The sequence below is a fragment of the Myotis brandtii genome, unplaced genomic scaffold (genome assembly GCF_000412655.1).
Source record: "Myotis brandtii unplaced genomic scaffold, ASM41265v1 scaffold1074, whole genome shotgun sequence".
NCBI lineage: Eukaryota > Metazoa > Chordata > Mammalia > Chiroptera > Vespertilionidae > Myotis > Myotis brandtii.
Window position 1 is genome coordinate 523,846 of NW_005353653.1, and position 10,770 is coordinate 534,615.

The following is a 10,770-nucleotide window of genomic DNA, read 5'->3' on the forward strand; positions in this document are numbered from 1 at the left end:
AACCTACATACTGGCTTTCACAGTGGCTATTCCCAGTTACATTCCCGCCAACTGTGCACACGTGCTTCCTTTCTCCACAGTCTGACAAACACTAGGTCTTTCTTGAGACTTAATTAACATTTACAAAACATTTCACCCCAAAGCTGCAGAATATACATTCTCCTCAAGCGCACATGGGTCATTCTCAAAGATAGACCACATGTTAAGACACAAAACAAGTCTCTACAAGTTCAAGAAGATTGAAATCATATCAAGCATCTTCTCAGATAATAATGGCATGAAATTAGAAATCAACTACAGTAAAACACTCAAAAACATTCAAACACATGGAGGCTAAATAACGTGTAATAACGTGTTAAACAATGAATGGGTTACCAATGAGATCAAGACAGAAATTAAAAAAATTAATCAGAAATTAATTGAAATGAACACATAACAACCCAAAATCTCTGGCACACAGTGAAAGCAGTCCTGAGAGGAAAATTCATAGCATTACAGGCATACCTCAAAAAACAAAAAAAATCAACAATAATCCACATAACCTTACAACTTAAAGAATTAGACAGACAACAAGAAAATCCCAGAGGAAGTAGAAGGAAGGAAATAGTAAAGATCATATTGAAAATAAATGACATAGAGACTAAAAGAAAAAAATACAAAAGATCAATGAAACCAAGAATTGGTTCTTTGAAAAAATAAACAAGATTGATGAACCTTTAGCCAGACTCATCAAGAAACAAAGAGAGAGGACCCAAATAAATGAAGTCAGAAATGCTAGAGGTGAAGCAACAACTGACACCACAGAAATACAAAACATTGTAGAAAAAAAAAAAAAAAACAAGGCCACCTGGGCGAAACGGACAACTTTTGGAAACATACAATCTTCCAACATTCACTCAGGAGGAATCAGAAAACCTGAATAGACCAACAACAACTGGTGAAATTGAAGCAATAAACAATAAAAATAAAAATTAAAAAACTCCCAGCAAACAAGAGCTCTGATCCAGATGGCTTCACAGGGGTTTTACCAAACAGTCAGAGCACTGAAACTGTCCTGCTCACACTATCCCACAGAGCCAAGGCGCTTCATGGTGTTCTGGTGCTGCCACAGCACATGGCTTTGGGGTTCATCTTGGCAAGGGAGGCAGTGTGGGGAGCCACACCCCAAAGAGACACATATCACTTCTGTTCCCATTTCATTGGCCAGAGCAAGTCACATCGCTGTCACTAACTTTTAGAGAAAGGAGAAGTGTGACCTCCCCTGAGTCTGGGAGGGAGGATAGCTGGACATCTACAGGCCAGCTCCACACTGTCTCTAAGTGAATCCTCTGTGTTAGGGAGGAATGCATCTACAGCGCTAGAAACAAGGAGCCCCCTTCGCTGACAACCTGCAAGGCAGAGCCAGGGGGTGATCCTCATTCCTCTTTTAGCTCTCGGCCTAAAACAAATTGTTCAGTGTGTCACAAAAACCTTAACTTTGCTCTCTAAAAAATGAGAACATCACGCTTCTTTTAAAACATTCTTGTGTTTTAAAATGACACTATACAAATGTAAACCACATGACAGTTCATATTTACGCAACCCAGAACACTCAAAAAATGTGGCCTCACCTCAAGGAAGGGAGGGAGAGCATATGCTTAGAAAAAGTTATAAAGGATGTTGCTGTGGAACCTCATTAATTTGGTGTTTGTCTGACAGCAAAAGAAGCAACACCTTGTATTTCTGACAATTGGGAATTCTATAATTATTTTCTTTAATTATTTTTAGAAGTAGGAATGTGCTCTACTCAAAATCCCAAAGGCAGAACTTGAGAGCACCAACTGTTTCACATTGTCTAACATCCTAGCTGTTTGACACTGAAGTAGAATAAAAAATTTTTCAACTAAAGGAATTAATTATCAAAAGATGATGCTCATGCAGGCTTGGGCTGATAACGACTCTTTCTCACTAATTCAGAATTGTTTAGGTATCGCCCATCCCGAACACCCCGCCGCTCTCCTGGAACCTATTTCCACACCTGGTTTCACTGCAATTTGGTCCTGGTCAGAACAGGATGGCGTTGTTAGGGCTTATGCACTGCCATCTGCAGTACCACCCAGTGAAAAGGAAACTCTAACAGCACCCTCTAGTGTCCTTTTTTTATTTTTGCATGGAATCCAAAGGAATATTAAACCACACCAATCAAAATACGATTTCTCTCTCCGGCTGGTGTGGTTGGGCGTCATCCCACACACTGAGAGGCTGCTGGCTTGATACTCGGTCAGAGCACATACCCGGTTATGGGCTCAATCCCACGCTGATGTTATCTCTCCCTTCCTCTCTCTAAAATTAAATTTTAAAATCTTTTTAAAAATATTATTTCTCCCCCTCCTTGAAAGCTTAGATGCAGAACATTCCCAGAATATAGCTTTAGAGAACACACAAATGCCAAGGACATTTTCTGGAGGACAGTGTGGGGTTTTTACACACACAGTAAGCATCTTTCCAGGAAAATACCAGCTCTTGGCATCCCATGCAAATTGTGTCCTTAACACCTATTTTTCTAACGTGTTGGGAAAAAAATCAAGAAACTCTTTGAAATGTTAAGAAATAATCTGATTTTTAAAACCCAGGAAATATTCAGCCGTCTCTCTTTTCCCCAGCAGAATGTGATCTGCTTCCGTATGCATTAAATCTCCCCAACAATAACTCTGGTCTAACAGAAAGCTCTGTTTGTGATGATTTAATTTTTTTGCTGGAATAAACTCTCATATAAGACAGCATCTGCATGACATAGGGACAGATCTCTGAGTCTATAGATAAGAAATAACGCACAGAGGACGCACGGCTCCATGAAGAACTTGGCCATCGCATTCTGTTTGCTAAGGAAACAAGTGTGCCCTGCTGTGTGCTTCTGTTCGCGTGGCCTCTGAGTTAGCTACTGTTTAATTTGCTGGCATAGAATAGTGAGTTGAAAGAATCATTGCAGAAGGGGTGAGTTCCTTCTCAGAGTCATTTCAGGACCTCCTACGGATTTCTAAGTTTCCTTTGCAGAGCAAGTGCCCATCCATCCCCTCCCTGTGTCATTAGTCTTTGGTGACTTGGTGGATCAATCCAGCTCATCTGAACCATTCAGAAATAGTGTAAAAAGGAGCCCTAAGGAGTTAACCCTAAAGACTAGAGTTTAAGTCACAGTTATTGTGCACTTGTCTGTGATAGGGGCTTTTCATCTATTATTTCTTTTAGTCCCCCTTAAGAATCCTATAAAATAGTTATTTCCTTCTTTTGTAGATGAAGAAACAATGACCTAAAAAAGTTAAGTAACTTGTCCAAAATCATTTGATTTGATTTCACAGAGTATTTTATAGAGTTGAAAGAATCATTGCAAAAGATCTTGCAAACAAGCTGCCAAGTACAGTCTACTCCATGTTGCCCAGTCCCGTGTGTGTGAGGACACAGGCTGATCAAGTACTCTGTTGTCATTGGAGTGTTAGCATATGGACTATCAAATTCTAAAACAATTTTATGTTTTTATACTAAAATTAATTTCACTGACATTCCATTGGAAATGGAGCAGTTTTGCTCATAGCATCATAAATCAGGACACAGATTTTGGAGTTAAACAGATCTGGGTTTGAATCCAGTTTTACCACTTGCTAGCCAGATGCACCTCATTCATTTACTCACCAAATACCTGATTCGCTGCCTTGTACCAGGTCCATAGCAGTAAATAAAAACAGATATAGTTCCTGCCCTTATAGAATGTACAGGTAGGCAGGGCAGAGCAACAGTAAGCAGGTAAACAAACAGGTGCACTTCCCAATGGAGAAAAGTCTTATGAAGGAAACATATAGGTATCATGAGAAAAAGGAAGGGAGCACACATTTAAAACAAGGTCAAGCGGGCCTTCTGAGATGGCACATTTCAGCTGACATTGAGGGAAAAGAGGAACCAAGCTTCAGGAGAGGTACTTCAGACAGAGTCCAGAGCAAGGACAAAACTCTAAGACTTGAGAGTGGTGTGTTGGCGGGATGAGAAAGAGCACGTGTGGGTGGCATTTTCTAGGCTGGCATGAGCTAGGGCTAGAGAGGTAGGCAGGACCTTATAGCCATGAGAAGGCATCTGTATTTTATTTCAATGGTAACAGTAAGCCACTACAAGATTGTCTGTAGGAGAGTGGTATTATCCAATTTATTTTTTTAATACTTTATATTTTAGAGCAGTTTTATGTTCACAGCAAAATCGATCAAAAGTTACAGTTTCCACATACCCTTTGCCCACACACAAGCACAACTTCCCCCACTGTTGACACCCACACGAGAGAGTACATTTGTTACAATCAATACACCTACATTGACATCACCATCCTGAGTCCACAGTTCATAGTAGAGTCCACTCCTGGTGCTGTACATTCTATGGTTTTTGACAAATGTATGAAGATTTGTATCCCTTTATAGTCTCACCCAGAATAGTTTTACTACCCTAAAAATCCTCTTTACCCTGCCTATTTATCATTTTAATTTTTATTTAAAAAAAATATATCGAGAATGGATTTGTAGAGAGAAAGAGAGGAAGCAGGAAGAACAAGTGACGATTATTCTAGCCAGAGTTGGCCAGAGCCCTGGGACAGAAGACATGAGAAGAAATTAATGGCTTTGAGCTGTATTTTGGAGGAAGAAGCTATAGGACTGAGTGATAGACACTGAATTTGAAGATAAAGAAAAGATAGGAATTTTAAAAGATTCTGATTTGTACAACTGGATGGATGATGATGTCAGTTACTGAGTGGGAAAAGTTTAGTGAGGAATAGTTTCAGGGGAAAAAAACAAGTGTTCAGTTTTGACATATTGAGCATGAGGTGTCTGTAAGTGATCTAAATAAGGTGTCACGTAGGCAGTAAGACACATGACAGCAGCTCATCAGACTAGTCTGGTGTGGTGATAAGCCACATATAGGAACCATATCAATTCAGAAGGCCTTTTAAACTTAAGACAGAATTTAGAGAGAGAATAGAAGGGGCCTCAATCTTAAAAGGCTTAAAAATCTAAGAGATCAAAGTTTAGAGGTTAGAAAGAGAGTGGGAAATTGCTAACAGAAACCAAGTAACAGCCAGAAAACTCAAGAACAAGTGTGACTGATACTGAGGAAGGAGTATTGAAGCAGTCAACCATGTTCAGTGCAGGAAGCTCTTGGCAAGTTATTTAACACTAGAGGCCCAGTGCACGAGATTCGTGCACTGGTGGGGTCCCTAGGCCTGGCCAGCAATCAGGGCCAATCGGGGCGAGGATGAGCAGGGCCAGGCCAATCAGGGCTCAAAGGCCCCAGCGGGGCCAGGAGAGGAGACCAGGGTCGCCGAGCCGGGCGCAGAAGGAACAGACACCAGATGCTGACGCCATGCCCCACCACCACGCGTTCTCCGCCGCCCTGCTCCTCCCTCCCTCGCTGCTGGGCCACCACCAGGCCTGCTGGCCGAGGGTTAGAACAAGGGGAGGGGCTGCGGGATGTGGGCCGCCAGCCCTGAGGAGGGAGCTGGCCCTCCATCCCCCTGGGAAAGGGTCCATGTCCACTGCTGCCACCCACCCCCGGTTCCCCATCCCAGCCTGGGGCCCGGCCCCAATCCCAGGATCGGGGCCTGCAGGCTGGCAGGGAGGAACCATGGGAGATTGGCCGGCTGGGGAAGGTTGGCTGTAGGAGCGCAATGACCACCAGGGGGCAGCTCCTGCATTGAGTATCTCCCCCCTGGTTGTCAGTGTGTGTCATAGTGACCGGTCGTTCAAATAGTTCCAGTCGCTTAGGCTTTTATATATATACTAGAGGCCCAATGCACAAAGATTTGTGCAAGAATGGGCCTTCCTTCCCCTGGCTGCCAGCACTGCCTTCGCTCCAGCCCGGAGCCGCCTTTCCGCCTTCCCATGCCGCCCAGAGGCCTGGAGCAGCTGGGGCAGTGCAGAATGCCTGTGTCATCACCATGGCAATGACGCAAATGTCCCGCCCCCTGCTGCTTGGCACCTGCACATGCAAATTAACCCATCATCTTTGTTGGGTTAATTTGCATGCTCACTCCTGATTGGCTGGTGGGTGTCGTGAAGGTATGGTCAATTTGCATCTTTCTCTTTTATTAGTGTAGATGGATTTCTGAGAACCTATATAATCTATAAAATAGGGATAATGCTACTTATTCTTATGGTTGTTCAGCATATTAAATGAAAAGACAAATATATCACTTAATGCAGGACTGTATTATAATACATGTGCAGTAGTTTTTTATCTTTGTTATCCCAATGCCATCAATTATTGCTCATTGCAGATGTTTGGAAGAGAATCTAGTAGAGAATTGTGTTTATAGGAATGCCAATTCAACTGCCTTTTATTATCACTCTTTCCTTACTGGATTATAAATTACTAAAAAGGTGTAAGGATAAACTTCTTCTTGTGTAAAAGAAGAAATGGCCCAGCTAGTGTGGCTCAATTGGTTGAGCATCAAACCATGCACTAAGAGGTCAGTTCAATTCCCAGTCAGAGCACATACCTGGTTTATGGGCTTGATCCCCAGTAGGGGGGCAAGCAGGAGGCAGCAAATTGGTGTTTCTCTCTCATTGATGCTTCTCTCTCTCCTTCTGCCTTTTTCTCTCTCTCACTCAAATCAATAAAAACATATTTTTTAAAAAGAAGAAGAAGAAATATCTGTGAGAGAGTAAATTACTTAAAACCTGTTTTACTTTTCCACCATTTCCTATACTATTTGGCTATCCTGTAAATTGTATGAGTGGTTTTTGTTTTTTGGTATTTTTTCAGTTAATTTTATCTGTCACCTGAGGAGTGACCAAATCAACAAAGTTACTAACATATTAAAAATACTATCCCATACAGAGGCAGAGCTGCCTCAAACTGATTGTCAAACTGCAGTGGGAAGGCCAGGGAGGGTTGGGGGGCAGGAGGGAGGGGGGTAATAACCAATGGACATAAGACACTGGGGGGTAAGCGAGGGCAGGGGTTTGTCAAGGGCGGGGGGGAAAAAAAGGACACATATGTAATACCCTTTGTAATACTTTTAGCAAACAATAAAAAAAAATAAAAAAAATAAATACTATCCCACAGCCCAGCCAGTGTTACTCAGTGGTTGAGCATTGACCTATGAGCCAGGAGGTCACAGTTCAATTCCCGGTCAGGACACATGCCCGGGTTGCAGGTTCAATCCCCAGAGGGGGTGTGCAGGAGGCAGCCGATCAATGGTTCTCTCTCATCATTGATGCTTCTCTCTCTCTCTCCCTCTCCCTTCCTCTCTCTGAAATTGATAAAAATATATTTTAAAAAAATACTAGCCCACTTACTATAAAAGCATTCATATAGATACCTCTTAGGGAATATCCTCCCAAAACCTTGCTGTTGTTTCTGAATGCTGAAGTGCTGTTTAAAGAGGAAAATTATCAAGCACATACGCTTTCCAAAAGAGCATGACATAATTAAAAACTATTAAAAACAGTGAAGCATTAATTTTAAAATCAGCTTTTATTTATTAAAATTATATAAACATACATTTCAAACCCATTATTAATGCACTTGGATATTTTTGCTAAATAGTATCAGCAGGTTGAAATATAAGATTTAAATGTGTTCTTAATAGCATTTAAAAATAGAAAGATATTTTCAAAATAGTGGTCTTTATTAAGTTTTATTAAGACCAGTTGGACTGATAATAACTACATTAGCCTATGAAAATTCAAACAATAGAAAGTTAAAGATTAAATTTCCTAAGCTTATGGGAAAAATCCAAAAGAAATAGAAGAAGGACCCCTCCTGTATTACTCTCCAAATTGAACTCTTGGAAATTTTTCCTAATTAATTAAAAAGATGTATCTCAATCGTTTTATGATTCAATAGAGACTGCCTTATAAGCAAATTAGAGCAGGCAATTTTCTATAAAATAGCTTATTAATTTGTTAGTATTTACTCAATGAATACTAATTAGTGGATAATACCCATGAAAGAGAAAGATAAATAACCATGAAAAACTGTAATATGAATTGGATATTTGGAGCCTAATTCTGATTATTGCATTAGAACATGTATGAGCTTGAGCTAACCAAGACACTTATGTCCTCTAACTACTCATTTTTTCTCCTCTCATCTATGTTCTCACTTACATTCTCTTCCTTCCCTTGTTCTCACTGTGTTCCCAAAACTCTATAAGGCAATAGCAAAAACATATGAACAACCAAAAAATGTATTGTTTATAAGTAGGTGGGCAAAAAGGTAAGAATATAAAATAGATGCTGCTTTGCATGTCATGAAATTCTACATAGGGACTAAGAAAGAGCCACTAATTTTGGTTCTAAGGTTTCTAGGAAACAATGCAAAAGTAACTCAATTTAGGGTCTATAATAAAAAAAACTGCTTAAAAATAACTAGGAAATGAAGTAGACAAAATGGGTACAATTATTTAGTAACTCCAACCATGAGTCACTTCTTCTGTTGGGATCTACATATTTACGGAGGTACTTTTTGTCACTATGTCAGCCATTTAAACCAAGTATGAAGATAAACTGAACTAAGAAGCAGACCTTATTTGTTTTGGCCTGTTTGATGTATGCATGAAACAATGTTGTCCAATATTAAACCAGAATTTTATTTTTTAAAAAGAACCAGATATTCTAATATCTGCATTCTAGAGAGTTCTGGTCAAGACTGCAGAGTACAGAATGCTGTGCTCACCTTCCTCCGTGACCACTTCCATTACAACTAATGTATAGACCAGTCAGCTTGGAGACCCATCTGAAGACCAGCTGAACAGAAGTTCAAGATGCAAAGAAAAAGCCATGTTGAGACTGGTGGGCAGGGTGAGATGCAAAGCAGGCTGTCCCCACCCACATTCACAGGTGGCAGTGAAGAATTAGGAGAAACAGCTGCAGGTACCTCCTGAGGAGCAAGGGGTCTCAGACCCACACCAGGCTCCCCAGCCTGGAGCACCAGTATGGGGAAGAGAAGCCCCCCTGTATGTGGCCGTGGAAATCCGCAGGGATTCCGTTCACCCACATGAGATGGGAGGCTGCTGAAAGCCCAGGCGCTCTTTTAAAGGCCTCTTCAGACTTACAGGCTCGCGGGCACTCACCCTGGGCTCTGGTGGGTGAGTGGCAGCTCAGGAGGCACCACAGACAGACAGAGTGAGGAGAGCTGTGTGTCTTCCAGGCCTGGGCGGGAGGAACAGCCACCATTGTCCCTGTGTTGAGCCCTCTTCTCACAGGGCAGATGGTGGGCGCCATCATTCCTGTGTTGAGCTGAATCCCAACACAACCCAAACTGAACCTGTATTAGCCTAGTGAACACACTCAGTCTCCCTGATGTCCATGAGACTCTACCCAGATTGCACACACCAGAGGCCCTTTCGGTAGCAGGAAGCCAGTCTCCTGTGCTCATCTTTCTCAGAAACGGGGTGGATGGCCTTGGTATGCCATGTGCCTTTTTCAGGCCATCCCAGGCTCAGCGCTGGAGCTAAAGCTGAATCTGCACTGACCTGTGATTCCCTGAGACCCTGCTCACCCGACTGTGCACTGCAGAAGACACTTCCTGCGCCCGAGTCTCAGGGCAACTTGCAGGTGGCAGTAGAGCATGGGTACCCTGTGCCTTCTGATGAATGGCCCAGTCCTGCTGGTTCAGGTTCAAAGCATGGCCTCTCCCACGTGCCTTCAGTTCCAGCACGAGCAACTATCAATTACAGATCGATTTGTAGCTCCTAACAAAGTGTCCCTGAGCTGATCACAGGCAGCTGCTGACCTTGGCCTGCAACAGAGGCCCAAGAGGCCTCAGAACCAACACATGGTAGCTGGCTTAGACTGCAACAGAGTACCACCCAAGTAGCTCTACCACCCAAACCCCAAAAGGTGGCTTTGGCAGGCATCAGAGCCCACTAGGGTGGATCCTGCTCAATGGGGTGAGCCCTCACGAGCAGCCCTTACACTGTGGCCATGACCAGTCACCCTAAGGGTCAAGCCCATGCACAGACGGTCCAACAGCAATCAAGACTCAACTACAACAGTAGGGCCCACACAACCCACACAAGGAGCACTCCTGGAGCACCCAGCTCAGGTGATCAGAGAGCCTGTGCCACTGAACCCACAGTAAACCTACTACATGAGGCCATCCCGCCAAAACTGGGAAATGTAGCAGATCTGCCTAATACACAGAAGCAAACCCAGAGAGGTAGACAAAATGAGGAGGTGGAGAGGCATGAAATGAAAAACAGGAAGATAAACTCCAGACAAAAAATATTTAAAAAATGAGGGAAATCTTCCAGACACACTGATTTTTTAAAAACTGGCTATAAGAATACTCAGGAATTTAGGAGAATAGACGAACTCAGTGAGAACTTCAACAAAGGAATAGTGAGTATAAAAAATCCATAGAAACCAGAAAAAAGAACCAGTCAGAACTAAAGACTACAATAACTGAAATGAAAAATACACAGGGAGGATCAAACGCAGATTGGATAAAGCAAAGGACCTCATCAACAATGTCAAAGACAACATAGCAGAAAACACCCAATCAGAACAACAAAAATAAAAAATGAGGATAGTTTAAGGAACTCTGGGACAACATTAAACATAGAACATTTGCATCACAGTAGTACCAGAAGGAGAAGAGCTAAAGAAAAGAATTGAGAACCAATTTGAAGAAATAATAACTGAAACCTTCCCTAAACTGATGACAACAACAACAACAAAAAAACACAACATGCAAGCCCAAAAAGTGCACAGAGTCTAAAAATAAAAGATAAATCCAAAAAAGCCCACACCA